Below are 16,892 nucleotides of genomic sequence, written 5' to 3'. Positions count from 1 at the left end.
AGCATCAGATAAAATCATAGATCAACAAGATCTACCTAGCAAAAGGGAGAGTGCCCTCAAAGAAGAAATTATCAACTTAAAATCTCAGTTGGAATGTGCCTCCAGAGTACGACAAATGCTGCAGGTGCTGAATGAAGAGCAAGAAAATGAGATTCTCAAACTAAGGCAACAAGTGGAAGAAGGAAGAAAGTTTGAAGAAACTTTGACGAAGCAATGTCTGAAAAGGAAGAACAACATCAGGTTGAGGTAAATATCTTGAAAGTTCAATTAGAAGAAAAAGATAAAATATTATGATTTCAAGATAGTACTAAGATCTTGGATGATATTATTAGTAGTCAAAGGTCGCCTGCTATCAAAACTGGTCTTGGTTTTCATGAATCTGTTGAAGGTGAATCTAGTTCACAAAGTAAGATAAGGAACTCTAATGAGAAATATAAAATGATCAATAAGGAGATGAGAAGACAACCCCATCAAATGAAAGAAATTCCTTAAATAAAATATTTAGCTCCTAACAGTGGAAGTAATAGGCGATTATTTTCTCTGATGAATAATGTTGAATGTTATGTATGTCATAATCTTGGACATGTTGCAGCCAGATGCAGAAGTAGAATGGTTCAAGACCATCACACAAAAAGATCATCATGTTCCAAGTACTTCAAGGGATATTTTTTTCTTGCAATATGTTTGGTCACAAAGCCATTGATTGCTACAGAAGGAATATGAAACATATAAGTTGTTATGCATGTAACAAGCTGGGACACGTAGAAAAAGAATGTAGGAGAAGATTTTGGGCACCATACCAAAAGAAGAAAACATCATCACAGTTGAAGATATGGAAGAAAAAAGAAGTACAACTAGAAATATGTGGCATAGTAGTATACACAGACATGACAGACTCAGAGGAAGTTGAAAATGTGGAACCTTTGTGTTCTAAATCTCATATGCTTGTTTCATGAAGACAAGACACGTATATACGCGAGTTAGACGCTGCACAGTTGCGTATATGATGTTTTGAAGAAAAGCAGTAGTACAAAAGTCTGATATGGTTCAGTCACTCTTTGATGATGGCATGGCACAGGTTTAGGGGGAGCATATACTTAAATAATGCATTGTTGGCATTTTGATGAGAAGTCTTTGGTGATGATGCTTATATGGCTAAATGATACATCTTGCTGTTTGATCAAAGGAATGGTAATTGCAGGTTTGGATGCTGATGCTTATGGTGCGGATCATATATGATGTATGATAGTGGCTAATGACTATCTTGGTATTGAATGGATTGCTGGTCTTTGTTATAAAGACCTTGCATGTGCTCAGGGGAAGCATGAATGGATTGGTACATCTTGGCATGTACAAAGGGGGAGCTCAATTAGAGATTTCAGCAGGTACTCAAGGGGAGTATGGACAACAGAAGGTGTACCAAGGAAGAAAATATCTTGGTCTGCCCTTTGCCCTTAATGTCAAAGGGGGAGAGTGACTTGGTGTGGTTGTTGCCATCAAGTCCAAAGGAGGAGATTGTTGGCATTATGATACAAGTGTTGTCCTTGATGACAACTCACTCAGAGGTATGATACAGGTGTTTTCCTTTATGGAAACTCACTTAGATGACAGATCATAGTGCAAAAGGTAAAGAGAGAGGTATACGTGGGTTAACCTTGATGAAAGTGCGTATACATGCGAGTTAGTGGAACAAAAGGCACGTACATGTACACATGCAGGTTCACAAAAGGAAAGGCGTGTAGAGGTTGGAAAGCATGGTTTTGGTCTGTGGTATTTGGTCCATGGTATTTTGGTATTAGTCCATGGTATTTGGTCCGAAGTGTCAACCCCAGGTAGTGGGTCCAAGGTATTAGTTCAACATGGTTTTGGACCATGGTATTGAGAGAAGCCTAAACCTATATAAGGAGAGGATCATTAGGCCAAGAAGGGGATGTGGGCAAGTGATGAATATCTGATGAAGTGTGAGATCCAAATGTTGGTTATGGCTTGGACCAAGGTTGCATTCATGTGGAGGATGATGAATGATGGAACGGGATCTTAAAGCTTGGAATGATTATGATTATATGGTTTGATTATGGATAGACTAGATCTATTGACGCATGTTTATTGTATGAATGTTATGATCTGGGTATGACTGATGTCTGGAATAGCTCCAAAGATATGAGTAAATATTTGGAGATCTGTACGCGGGTTGGCTTTGGTAAAAGAGCATATGTATTCGGGTTTGGTTCATCATAGTAGCGTATGCATTATGTTTGAAGTGGCAGTTGGATCTAGTTATTGTTGCAGAGTTCTGTTGTCTGTTATGTGTTCTAGTGACTGTGTTTTTGACAGGGTTTTCGGAGATTCAGTATTGGGTGATTCATAGATTGATGATGCAAGTATAGTTGATGATTGTATTGCAGTGATGATTGTTTTGTATTTATGGATCCAGTATGAAAATGTATGAAACGTGGTCCCTGGATGATCGTAGAGTTCATTAGGCCAGCGCCTACGTACTGGTAAACATATTGGCCAGTACAAGAGCCAGGGGGTTGTAGCTCCCTTCCAGGAGCAGCTGGAAAATGAGTGAAGGTTGGAGCCTTCAGTAGGCCGGTGCCTACGTACTAGTAAATGGATCGGCTAGTACAAGAACTAAGAAGGTTGTAGCCTTCTGCAGGTAGAAGCCTGTGTACTGGTATAAGACTGCACCAGTACTATTGTAAAATGAATTTTCTTATTCAAGGAAGATAGAGACGAATTGCAACAGGTGGTTTTCACCCACATTGGGTTTCCACCTTATATCATGGTGTTCATGTGTGCTTCTTATGTGTGATGATCTGTTCTATTTTACTGCACCTGTTTACTGTTCATAATGTTCTGATGCATTCACTGAAGATGAACTAACTAAATCAAAAATTTACTGGATGTACATTAATTGCATTTAACACAGTTGCATATATACACGGATATCCTTAACTAAAGTAGCGTATATGAATCTGAGTATGAAAATGAAAAAGTATCTGATTGGATAATACTGATTCACCCCTCCCTCTCAGTATTATTCCCAACAATTATTCTTTTTTTGCATTTTTGTATTTATTTTCTCTTATAATAATGAAGTACAAGAATTCTTCAAAATGTTATCACAAGGATGTTGTTCTCCCAAAATTGTGAAGCAAAGTAACTAACCACTTCATTTAGTTTCCACAGTAGATTAGTTGCAATTTCATTTTCAGTCTTAAGTGTTTCATTTAGCTTTGTTGCAATTTCATTTTCAGTTTTTCATTAAGTTTTGATTCTGCAATAGACTAAACAGTAGTTGTAATCTCATTTTTAGTTTGAGTATTTCATTTTAGTTTTGCTTCCATCATAGATAGTTGTAATCTCACTTTTAGTTTTAATGTTTCATCTAGATTTGGTTTTGTAATTGATTAGATAGTAGTTGTAATTTCATTTTTAAGTTCTTTTAGTTCATGATTTGGAACAATAATAAGAGCAGAAATAGAAACTCTATTTTCATTTTCTTGGTTAAACTTTACTTCTAAATCTGGCTTAAAGCACTTTTAGTCCTCATTTCATTTCTTTGGATTCTTAGCAGAAGTAGATTTAAGATTTTGTTAATCATTAGGAATTAAAGGATCAAAACCCCAAAACAACATAAAACTCAAAAAAATTGAAGTAAGAAGGGTCATCTAGCACATATATTGCACTACACTTCATCAGTTTACGATACCCGGATTGATAATTTACGTAGAAAAATTTAGGACACTAAATTTACCAAACATTTTGTCGCCATTGCCAGGGAAGTGTAACTAGGTAGCCTTATCTCTTACATTCATAAAAAAAAAACGGAAACAATAAAACAAAACAATGACATGCATAGAGAAAGATACTCTAGGGGTAGATTTATAGCTAGGGGTAGAAGTTCGATTCCTACAACACCACCTACTCCACCAAGAGTTAGAAAAGACACACCTCCATCCCAAACTCATACTCCCAGCCATAGGATTCCTGGAATTCAAGGGGCAGAAACTCAATCAGAAGATTCTCCTACATCATCTACCAAAATAGTCCTAGGAGAGAAAAAATTTGAAACTCCAACAACAGGGATAACCTTTTTCATCTCCACAGGAGAGTCTATTGTAGTTGAAGAACTAGGAATACCTGGTGAGGAAGAAAAAGTAGAAACTCCCTCTCACGGTCCATTAAGAGAAGAACCAGAGGAGGAGGGAATAACCTTGTAGGTTGAGCCCTATACTAACTATGAAGAAACTTTAATGGCAGAAGAAGAACAAGATGGAGAATTCTCATTGTTTGGAGGAAAGGGTAGAGGGAGAGGTAGAGGAAACAATGGAGGAGGTAGAGGTAATAACGGAGGAGGCAAAGGAAATAGGAAAGTAGATAACTCATTTGGATTCCCTATACTGGATGAGGAAACACATACAACAATGAAAAATATCTCACCATCTGTCCTCCCAAACTTTTATGGGTTGAGAAGTGAGGACCCTGAAACATTCTTGTCTGAGTTTGAAGTTTTGTGCAAAACTTATGATTATCTAGAAGACTCTTAAAAACTCAAATTGTTTCCCTCAACACTAAAAGGGGCTGCTTTGAAATGGTTCATGGGGTTAGTCACTCAATCCATTAGAACATGGAATAACATGAAACAGGCATTTTTGGATAGATACTTGGATTATTGTATGCCTACCAATCATAAAGATGAGGTGTTCAAAATGATGCAAAAAGAGGATGAAAACTTAGAGGATTTTCATGAGAGATTCAACTATAATTTGAAAAGAGCAAAGATGAACAATTTAGATGAAGAAAATTTGAAAGATCTTTGTTAAAGGTCATTAGAGATGATTGGATGGATATCCTTAACATGATGGGGAATGGAGATATCTCTCAACTTCCATTGATTGACATAGCAGAACTATGTGTTCATCTCTCAAGAGGGAAATCTAAAACAGGAAAAGGGACGAGAGATCCTTCTCTTGTTAGAGCAAACAAATTTGTAACTAGATTTGTAAGTAGGGTAGAAATTGACAATATGCTTGATGAGTTTAAAACTGACATTTTAGGGATCCTTAGTGAGCAACTAGACACCTTTAAAATTCAAAACAAGCAGAAAATAGAGGCGGATGCTTTAGCCATTTTTTGTCCAAAATGCAGAAAGAAACACACTCTAAGGGAATGCCCTTTAGATGCAAAAATTGTAGACACTTGTATGATTTGTTCAGAAAGTCATGAGACCAAGGGTTGTCCTTCAATCCCAGGTCTTAAGGCTGTCTTTCAGGAGGAAACAGTCCCAAATTCTACAAAATATATTTGTTTTGTAGCAAGAAGACCTTGGCAAGGGCCACAAAGTCAAGGATTTAACAATCTAACGTATCTTCAACCCCCACCAAACTAGAATTCTTGGCAGCAACCTTGGCCTAAACCTCAATCTCAGTATCAATCTCAACTGTGGACACAAGGGGTACAAAATCCTTATGGGAGATTTGCTCAATATTATCAATACCCTTCATCCTATCAGAATTATCCTCCCCCACAAAATCAGCAGCCACAACTTCCAAATCAAAACCCTCAACTTTCATTGCCATTTCCACAACAAAGTCAAAATCCTCAACTCTTACTGCCATTTTAGCAGAAACCAAATCAGCTACCTACCCAACCATTACCAAACCCCAATAATAAAAACCCTCAGAATGCTTACATGGTAGGACAACAATTTTCAACTTACATGATTACTCCTCTAAATCTTAATGATGTTCAACTTAGACCTAGAAGGATATTAGAAAAGGGAAAACCTTCTATTGTTATTCAAGAACAAGACACTTCTGAAGAATATTCTCTAAAAGTCAATAAAATTTTTAAGTGAACATCCCTCCAAAACCAAAATATTGAAAAAGAAAAAAAAAAGAATCAATAAACAAAACTCCTATCATTGAGCAAGCAGCATCTACTTCTACACCTCCTTTTCCTGAGAGACTACATATTGATAGAGGGGTAGAAAAACAAATCTTGTTGCCCAATTATGACTTTCTAGATGAATTGAAGAATGTTTGTGTCAAAATTCTTTTGTTACAAGCCATTATAGAAATTCCAATTCTAGCCAAGACAATAAAGGAGTTGAGCATTAAAAGTCTAGGAAGAAAACCAAGAGAAACAAAAAGAATTCACCTGGTAGGAAAGATAGCAGACATCATGATGGGAAAGATTGCCATGCAGAAATATGTGGATCCAGGAAGTCCATTTGTTAAGACACATATAAATGGGATTGAAATTCCAAATACATTGATTGACTTAGGGGCAGCAATAAACATTATGAGTAGACAAACTACAAAGCAACTTGAACTTCCTAACCTTCTTTACACACCTACCTTAATGCAACTTACAGATAGATCAATAATCAAACCAAATGATGTGCTAGAATATATTTCAGTCTCCTTAGATTCTTGGGAATATCCTGTTGATTTCATGATTTTAACTCCCAAGAATAATCTAGGAGGACACCCACTCATATTAGGAAGACCTTGGTTGGCCAAAGTTAATGCTTTTATTAGTTGTAGATCTGGTGACATGTATATTTATGATGGTAATTCAACAAAGAAATTTACTTTGAATCCCCCAGCAAAAGCAATGACAAAAATAGATGACAAGGAATGGATTGATGATATTCAACCACTCTTTACTATGTCATAAATTAGTGAAGATAGTCAAATTTTGAATACACTGTAAAATTTTGAAACATCTTCAGAATATGATCATGCACAATTCTAAGAAAAATCTAATGTTGAATATTTTTCATCTAGGCAGATGTCTCTCTATTCTATGGAAGAATTTGGTAGCTCTACAATTGAAATTTTTCTAGGTAAGACATTGAACATAAACAAAAACTTGGAGAAACTACAACGAGAAGAGCTAACCAAAATATTACAAAAACATTCTGTTGCATTTGCATGGGAGTCCACCGACATGAAAGGCATTGATCCTAAGGCCTGTATCCATCATATCTATATTGAGTAAAATAGTATACCAATCAGACAACCTCATAGAAGGATGAATCCAAATCTTAGGGAAATTGTGAAAGAAGAGCTCCAAAAATTACTCAATGTAAACTACATTTACCCAATTTTAGATAGCCAATGGGTTTCTCCTTTGGTAATTGTGCCTAAAAAGAATGGTCAGTGGAGGGTGTGCATTGAATACTGAGAATTGAATAAAGAAATCGTGAAAGATCACTTTCCTTTGCCCTTTATAGATCAGGTGTTAGATACATTAGCAAGTAAGAAATATTTTTCATTCTTGGATGGTTTTAGTGGTTATAATCAAATTCAGGTAGCACCTAAGGATTAGGATAAAACCACATTTACTTGCCCATGGGGAACTTTTTCCTACCGAGTACATCCTTTTGGGTTACGTAATGCACCTGCAACATTCCAAAGAGCAGTATTAGGAATTTTTTCTGATCTAATACATGATTGTGTAGAGGTATATATCGATGATTTTACAGACTATGGAAACTCATTTGAAGAAGCTTTGGAAAATTTGGAAAAAGTCCTTAAAATATGTAAAGAAACAAACCTTTCACTAAGCCATGAAAAATTCTTTATGATGTTTATAGAAGGTATTGTTTTAGGACATCACATTTCAGGAGATGGGATTAAAGTTGACAAATCTAAAGTTGAAGTCATCTCTAAGTTATCAATTCCAAATTGCCAAAAGGATGTTAGAAGTTTTCTAGGATTTACAGGATACTACAGAAGATTTACAAAAAACTTCACTAAAATAGCATCTCCACTCTTCAAATTGCTTACAAAATATTGTGAATTCAAGTGGAATCCTGATTACCAACTAGCATTTGAAACCTTGAAAGAAAAAATATCTAAAGCACCTATTTTAAGAGGTCCAAATTGGAAACTTCCTTTCCATATTTCAACAGATGCTTCAGATATAACTCTGAGCGTTGTATTGGGACAAAAAGATTTGATTCCTTATGCCATTTACTATAAAATTAAGAATTTGACTCCCACTGAGTTGAATTATATTGTGACTGAAAAAAAATTCTTAGTTGTTGTTCATGCAATTAACAAGTTTAGACACTATATAACAGGCTATGAAACCTTTGTTCATACAGATCACTCTGCAATTAGATATTTGATGAATAAACCTATTACTAATGTTATAGTTACAAGATGGCTTTTACTTTGCAAGAATTAGACATTACTGTGCTAGATAGACCTAGAAAACAAAACACAATTGCTGATTTCTTGTCCAGGATTCAAAATATCAAAGAAGACTCTCTAGTTGAAGATAAGTTTCCTGATGAATATCTCTTTGCAGTAACTACTCAAACTCCTTGGTTTTCAAATGTTGCTAATTACATGGTTACAGGGAAGTTACCTTCACATTTGTTTCCTAGAGAGAAAAGAAAGATTATTCAAGAAAGTGCAAGATATTCATGGATCACTAACGAATTGTATAAAACAGGGCCAGATCTTATGGTTAGAAAGTGTGTCAGGGAAGATGAGATTCCTGATATTCTCAAAGCATGTCATGATGAGACATGTGGTGGACACTTTGCTGACAAGAGGACAACCTATAAAATCCTTGCTTTGGTATATTATTGACCATCCATCTTCAAAGATGCCAAAGAATATGTTAGAAGGAGTGACAGCTACCAAAGGGTAGGGAAACCTCCTCCCTCAAATGAAATTCCATTACAAACTCAGGTACTTATCAAACCCTTTGAAAAATGGGCTTTAGAATTTATTGGACCAATTAATCCTCCATCTAAGCAAAAAAAGTATATATTGGTATGCACTGGTTATGTCACCAAATGGGTAGAAGCCAAAGCGTTACTTTTTGCTAACGAAAAATATGTAGTTAGTTTTTTTAGGACATCTTTACTCGCTTTGGTGTTCCAAGAGAAATTGTGGGTGAAGTACATGGAAGGTTATCTGCATCTGAAGGGAATGTTACAGAAGGCTGGTTGGTTGTGTTTTATTGAAAAATTCAATGGTTACCATAAGGAAATCACTAAGTCCTTTGCCAGGTCATTTTATGGAATGGAAGTGGAAATAGATGACATCAAATTTGAAGTTACTGAATCCTTTATAGCTGAAGCAACAGAACTCCCAAGGCTAGGAGAAAGGTGGTTTAAGAAAAAAGAGTTTCATGATGAATCCTGGAAGGTCATTCTTAAAAATCTAGGTATGGACACTTCAGTTTTTAGAAAAGGGATTCCAATCTCTGCACTTAAAAACAAATGGAGTAGCATGTTGTTAATTCTGAAAAAGTTTATTACATGCGAAGGGAGGTTTGGTTCTATGTATGTGTATCATATACGACTGTTAATGAATTTTCTAGAGAATGGAACCCTCAATCTTCCATTTTTCCTGTTGAATAGTTTGAGAAGAATGGTAACTAATGTTCAGAAGAAAGTTGAATCAATAGAAACCACTCTATATCACCATGGACTAGTGAAGATTTTAGTTGAATTTCATTTAGGAAGTGTAGGGGATACATAGGAGGACTTTTTGGTAAGGAACTTCTTCCAAGATGCTCCAAATTTGTCTGAGGGAAGTCCTATTAAAAGAAGTAGGAGAAGGAAGACCAATCTCACCATTCAAAACACCCCTGAAACTTCAACACAAAGAATTGATGAAGAAGAACCAATCTCTGAGAAATTAATAGAGATCAGAAAGTAGACTAAGCGGAGGAGACAAATGAAAGAAAAGATTGAAGAAATCCACAAGGATATTCCTAAACCTTCATCATCTAAAGAGGATGAACAAATGTTTTTTGAAAGACTAACCAAAATCAGAGAACGGATCAAGAAAGATAAGGAGAAAGGAAAGAGGAAATATGTTACAGAAGAAGAGATCATAGGCTCCCAAAACTTAAGGAGGAGTTCTAGACTCTGGGGCAAAGTGAAGAAAGTGAAATCAAAAGATACCCAATTTATAGATTTAGAGGAAGAAACTTGATCTTAGTCCCCTGATAATATTCCATATGAGCAAAGCCCATAGAACTCTCCTCCACAAAACTTTGAGGGCAGCCCAAGAAGAGTTTCTCCTGGCATTGATCCAGTCCAACAACAAATCTATGACTACATAGAGTCATTGGAGAAAAAGAGTACATCATTAGACTTAGGGACTTCAGCTAATCCAGAGCAGCCTGCCACCTCACAAGAAACTTTAACTAGCTCCCTTAAATAGGATATCTATGAGCTAGAAGTTCTGAATAGGCACATCCAAAGAGAAAATGAAGCCTTAAAGGAACAGAATAAGTTGGATAAGATTATCCATGACAACACTATGCTACACTTAGGTTTATGACACAAGAAGAACAGAAAACTAAAAAGGAAGAATAAGAAGCTAAATAGGGCACTTATTAACCTCAAGTACAGATTTCTCATGAGGAAGCCAAGGATGGCATTTGGTGCAAAGAAAGGCAAGAAGAGGAAGTTGGATGTTTTGGCTAAAGTATCAGAACAAATGCAGTAGGAGGAGGAAGTTCACAATTTGGATTGCATGGGGACATGCAATAATCTTGCAATGGGCGTATGTTGAGTCTCAAAACTACCCTTTCCTTAGAAACTTTTCTCATCCCTCCTTTGTTTTACCATGGAAAATGCATTCCTATCACCAATAACCATTATACATTGCCTTATGGAGAACATTTTAGTGATTTTCATGTTATACTTTTATGTTTGCTATTTGAATAAGTTTTTGTCTTTTAGCTACGAAATAAGAGTAATGTTTCTAAATTGCAATACAGTGCTTTCAAATACAAGAGTAAATGAATGCAACTTAGTGAACTCGAATTACAATTAAAAGAAAGCTTAACTTGCTAATGAAACCAAATAAAACATTCATTCAAGTATCATTCAAGAATACAGTAACAATAACTCATTTCTCTTTTAACTGATTAATGTTCAAAATGTATTTTCTAATTTGAATAGTAGTGATCTCAGTCTAAGAGCGTAGACAGTAGTATTCAATTCTCTTTACAGTGGAGAATCTCAAGACAGCACGCTGAACTAAATTACTAGATTGGAAATAGAATGCTAAACTCAAATGACTAAATCTGAAATAATAACAAGGAAATACTAAAACAGGTAATTGAATAACAATTTGAATCAATACTTCTGCAACATGTAAAACAGAGAAAGTCTGAGAATACGAAATAGCAAAGCAATGTGATTACAATAAATGGAAATCAAACCAAACCATCACATGACAGAAGTTGTAAAAGAATGATATAGGAACAACAAGTGAATCCACTGGGGCCAGGCCCTTAGCCGCTAGTGAACACCCCCGGATTACTTCAGTATGAGAGAAGGAACAACAACTGTATTATATATTGATCATTTGCAAAATAGTTACAGCCAGTTCACACTCTGTTTCAACAACGAGAGTCGATGATCAAAGCAAAAATACAATAGTAATTTCTGAATAACCTCCCCCTTCCATTCTCTTTACAATTGCTACCTTTTATAATGGCCAAGCAGTAAGAAGGGTAAAATAGTAACAACGATCCCTAATCTTACATCTTTAGTTAAATTTCTGTTTGTGTACTGATGTTGTGATCTCCTTTGTTCTTATCCATAACTACGCACTCCATCCTTGGCTTGCTGCCTATACGCTATTTCATGGCTAGGAAACAACAGTTGTTCCATTTCATCCTTTTCCTGCATAAGGCGTGATAACAGTTAGCTAACTCGTGATGATAGATAATTTCCTTATTTTTGCCATAATCCTTTTATATATTAACACTTTAGGGTGTAGAAGGGATATAACTAAAGAAAAGGATAATAAAATAAATAATATATGCATACCTTTTCCATGATTCAACATACTCTCTTGCTTACCCTTTTTCATGCCCTCATGAAAACCATTTAGTTTGTGTGCAAAGCAGTCAAAGAATAGGCTAGAGAAGGATTGTCATGAAGTGGCCTAAACCCATGATTCTTGGCCAAGGTTTCAAAAATGTGTCCTGTCTGTCCTCCAGGTAATTCATATATAGCTTTATAGTCTTCTGCAGGATACCAAACAATAGGAATACGAAATCGACATCCTGGCTAATATGGTCCTTCCCTCAAGATGAGGTTGCTATAAGTAAAAAAATGATCTGCAACCAATTTAAAGTTTTTTATAGTTGAATAGTTCTTTGTCCTACACATTATGATTGGAAACTGTCCATCTGAATTTAGCTGTTGCCAAGGAGTTGTCTTTGATAAAGAGAAAATACTCTACCCCCTGTTGGAAAATTTCTTTGTGAATGGGCCCCAATACCTAGATTACTCTTTCCTTTTGCATCAAACCTTTGTGTTTGGCCAGCATTTGTAGTGGGTTTTTCAGTTCACCCCTAACCCAAAGGTCCAACCCATTTTCCTGCCTCTAGAAAGTATTATGGGATTTGAACCATTTCAACTGGTTGACAGCAAATGAAATGAAAACTTGAAATTGTATATCCCCCACAAAAGGGCTGGGATTCTTCTCCATTTCTTCTTCTAATACAAAATGATGCAAATAAAACTCACAGAGTAATCGTTGAACTTTCACTCCATGGTGTTTACAACGATTTATGAAATCTTCAACAATTTTCAATTCTATGGGTTTCCTTGCCTTGACAGCCTTAATTTTTAACTGTAAATACCTTTCTAGCAAAAATAAAGCATAGTTCTTGGTAGGGGACCTGCATGCTAAAACATCCATGTATAGGGAATAGAGAGTATCCATTTGATGCATGACTGCCTCCAGTCTGATCATTATTTTCTCAGTTCTTTCTTCTGCCCTTCGACATTTCTTGAAGGCTTTGCTTTCTGACGCATTGATATCCTGCAATTGCCTCTGTAATTCCCGGTACCTTTGTTGGGGAACAGTCTCTTCCTCAAGCCTTTCTATGGTCAACAGAGCCTGTGCCAAATTTTCTTGAAGATTTGTTATATAGGGGTCATTGCACATCAAAATATCTTTGGCTTGGATATCTATCTGGGTGTCTGTGCTATTGGAGGGTATTGCCTCCATTTCTACATTACAAAAATGTACATTCTCTGTTTGGGAAGTTGCTTCTGTAACAGTCGCACGTTGTTCCTTATCAATTTGAATGAATATGTGCTCAGTTTGAGTCTCAGTAACCTTTGTACTATGAAACTCAATTTGAATCGTTGCATTCACTGTTTTAGGGGTTCGACTTGAATTTTTCCCTCTTTTTAATGTCCTTATCTTTTGCCTGAGTCTTTTCACTAAGTTCTGCAACTTTTCTTGTTCCTTTCTCAACCTCTTAATTTCAATTTTCTTCTTTCTAGGAGGAACAACTATTTCACTAATCGTTTCTGCTCTTACCGAGCTCGGTTGCTCATTGGGGTTTTGTTCTTCAAGGGCTATGTCTTTACCCTGACTGGTTTCTATTTCCTCTGTTTGGCCCACATCTTTTGTGTTTAAATTGACCTAACTAGGTTCTTATAGAGGGGTATCCCTAATTTGGTCTGCCTCCCCGTTAGCGACTTCTACCCCTGTTTCTACTTCGCCAATTATTTCTTCTGCTATACTCCTATTGTGGGTAGATTTTTCTTCTGATTGTGCTGCTTCAACATTGAGGTTGAGCAGACTTTCGGGCTGTATATATACACTCATATTGGCCAAAATCTGGGCCAGTTCAACATCATGAAGTAAATCTTGTGGTGGACTTGTGTTGGGAGTTAGGGGAAGTTCTGTTTCATTCCTCTCCTCTTCACTAGTATGTTCTGTTTCCTCCTCAAGTTCTGACTCTTGGATGTCTCTTCCTACGTGTTGTAAGGGTTGCTCATTTTTAAGGCTAGATAATTCTAAGGGTTGGCTTCTGCTACCCAGAAGGTTTTCAGTTGTTCCTTGACTTGTCTCGGCATATCGTCTATGTTTTTGTGGTTTATTTACTGTGTTGGTAGTCCTTTTCCTTTTTGGGGCAGGTAAGGCTAACCCCCCCCTATAGTAAACACTAATTCTTCCCAATTGGTTTGTTGCTGGGCTAGGTTGTAGCTTACTATCAACCTAATTAAACAATGATGACTTACAACAATCTCTATATTCTGAGATTTCTTTATGCTTTGAGCAGCATCATGCAATAAGAATTTCAAATATGCAGGCAAGTTTACAAAACATTATTGTTTTAAAACTGCTAATAATTTGAGGTGGCGTGGTCTTACCACATCTTTTCTTCCGTCGCATGTGATATAGCTCTGAATGATTCTAGCCATCTCTATCCATGGTTCTCCCAGAGATGAAGGTTGAACTCCTTTGCCTTTAACAATCAAGTTCTGTCCCTCATCCTGAAAGGTGGCAATGGCACGTTGTAGCCTCAATTTTTTATGCATCCATATGGGTCCGACTACTAGTAATCCATACACATCCATTATTAATGCATCTGTTACTATCATTCGCCTTCCTCTTATTATAGAATGATCATCCTGCAAATTTTGTAAAAATTCAATAGCCACAGTTTCATTGGGTTGCTGCAGTCGTGTAAAATATGCGACCCATCCGGCTCGTACTATAATTTCTCGGGTGGCATCGGAAATAACTAATGTTTGTGGCTCACTACGTACTGATCGTCCTCCCATTTTTTTCTGAATTCTACACACTGTTAGCTTTCTCACAGGTAACACAGCAATACACAGAGCCGGCAATGGAACAACAAATTGTTAAATTCAGATAATACTTTTTTAACATAGATACCGTTAAAAACTTGCTATTATGGGATATTATGTAGCCCGGTACAACCAAATAAAAGACTACCACATTTGCAAAAGTGCTTTAGAAGTCACCCGTGCCCCCTTGTAAAATGATAGGTTGCTTTAAACCGGTTAAATGAAGGAACGACGTACTGATGACAATCATATAGTGGTAAAAATGGCAAGCTGTACATATTGATGACAAGATCACAAAAATATCAAGTTGCTAAAATCGAGGTATAGCATGAGAATTATGAATAAATATAGAGATTCCATGGAGTGATTTGAAAAGGGGAAAGGACATCTGACGTAGGTAAGATGTTATGCAGTCACTATTCCACTTAAACCATCATGATTGACTTTTTACATGATATTTCATGCATAAAGGTTCAAAAGGAATTGGGAACATAATCTCTTTTGAAATAAAGATAAAGAAATAAGACAAGGGTTATAATACTATTGATGTTGAAAAATATGACTCCAATACCATCAGCATAGCTCTGTTTCCCACAGGTGTTTATAACCTTGACAGATTTGCTTTTTCACCCTTTGGAACCATGGTCCTTTATGTATACTTAGGAAAGTGCCTTGAGATGTCAAAATGGAGGCCATTGTGCTGGATTGGTAACCAAATGGATTACAATGCCATTCACTGGGAAGGAGTGAAAGGTGGTCAAGCCGGCTTGTGATGAGACCTCCTATTCCAAGGACTTTTATTTTTCTGATGTGTCCATTGGATCATATCCCTGGTATGGTGGCCATAGTGGGAATGCCACTTCACTGCTTCCTTATGATCATGGTAGGATGGCTCATAATGAGACCCCCTGTCCCCTATCTGACAAATCATAGAATTGTTAGTAAACATATATATACTTTTCTTTCTTTCTTTTTTCTTTTCTTTTATATAGTACTTCCTACTTATATATAGATGATGGCTCAACACTCCTTAAGAGTAAGGATGGTGGAAGAAGTCTGAACATATCAATAGAAGAAAATATGCCCTTATTCTTATTCAATGATAATAAGAAAAGAGAATTATGAGAATTAGGGAAGAACCAGCATGGTACAAGTAATCAATCAATTTGAATTATAGTGAAAATAAGGACAGCAAAGTGATAGAGATAGTTGTGTCCTTCCCTTTTCTAATTAAAGCAATCTCATTAAAGATGATAATTTCTCTTTGATTTGCTTATTCCAGTAACCTTTAAATTTTGTATCCTTGCATATATGTTTGTATTCTTGCCTTCAAAGGATCATGAAGAGTGAAACAATATTCACAAGAAAAACTTGTCAAAAAGTGTGTTGTTCTTTAGGAGGAACAATAGAAAAATGCACACAAAAAATGGTTTTGTTCCTTAAAGGGAATCACTGCTATTCCTTAAGAGGAACAACAGAAAGACAAACGACACACAAAATTGCTATTCCTTAAGAGGAAAAACAAAAACAAATAAGAAAATTGCACATGAAACTACTGTTCCTTAAGAGGAACAGTGGAAAACAAATGGCGTAAGCGAAAGTGCTGATCCTTCGGGGGAACAACAAATAATGATGAAACTGTTGTTCCTTAGAAGGAATGGCAATTGTTCCTTAGGAGGAAAAACAATTGTTCCTTAAATGGAACAGCGTAAAGCACTCGCCTATCAAACTGTTGTTCCTTAGATGGAACAATTGTTGTTCCTTTAAATGGAACAACAACTATTCCTTAAACAGAACAATGAAAACAAATGTAAATGGAACATCATAAAGAAACACACGAAACTATTGTTCTTTAAATGGAACCATTGTTGTTCCTTAAGAGGAACAACAATTGTTCCTTAAGAGGAACAACAATTGTTCCTTAAATGGAACAACAAAAAGAAAATACACGCGAGACTACTGTTCCTTAAATGGAACAGCAAAAAAATACAAACAGGCGAGATTATTGTTCCTTAAATGGAATGACCACTGTTCCTTAAGAGGAGCAGCAGTTGTTGCTTAAATGGAACAACAAAAATACAAACACGCGAGACTGTCGTTCCTTAAGAGGAACAGCACACGCAAATCTATTGTTCCTTAAATGGAATGGTTGTTGTTCCTTAAGAGGGACAGTAGCTATTCCTTAAATGGAATAGCAAAAAGAAAAAATCCACAAAATAGTTATTCCTTAAATGGAACAACACAAAGAAAACACACGTGGAACTGTTGTTCCTTA

The 16,892-nt window shown here is 36.2% G+C and overlaps 1 pseudogene; it reads right to left on the bottom strand.

Moving 5' to 3' along the window:
* The window catches only part of LOC149202091 (uncharacterized), a 63,192-nt pseudogene extending 50,173 nt beyond the window's left edge, over window positions 1–13,019 (bottom strand).
* Between the last annotated feature and the right edge of the window lie 3,873 nt (window positions 13,020–16,892).

This window comes from Pinus tabuliformis, chromosome 2_1 (assembly GCF_031772625.1).
Source record: "Pinus tabuliformis cultivar Carrire ecotype Pingquan chromosome 2_1, CPIR1, whole genome shotgun sequence".
Taxonomy (NCBI): domain Eukaryota; kingdom Viridiplantae; phylum Streptophyta; class Pinopsida; order Pinales; family Pinaceae; genus Pinus; species Pinus tabuliformis.
This window is presented reverse-complemented; position numbering and strand designations above follow the sequence as displayed.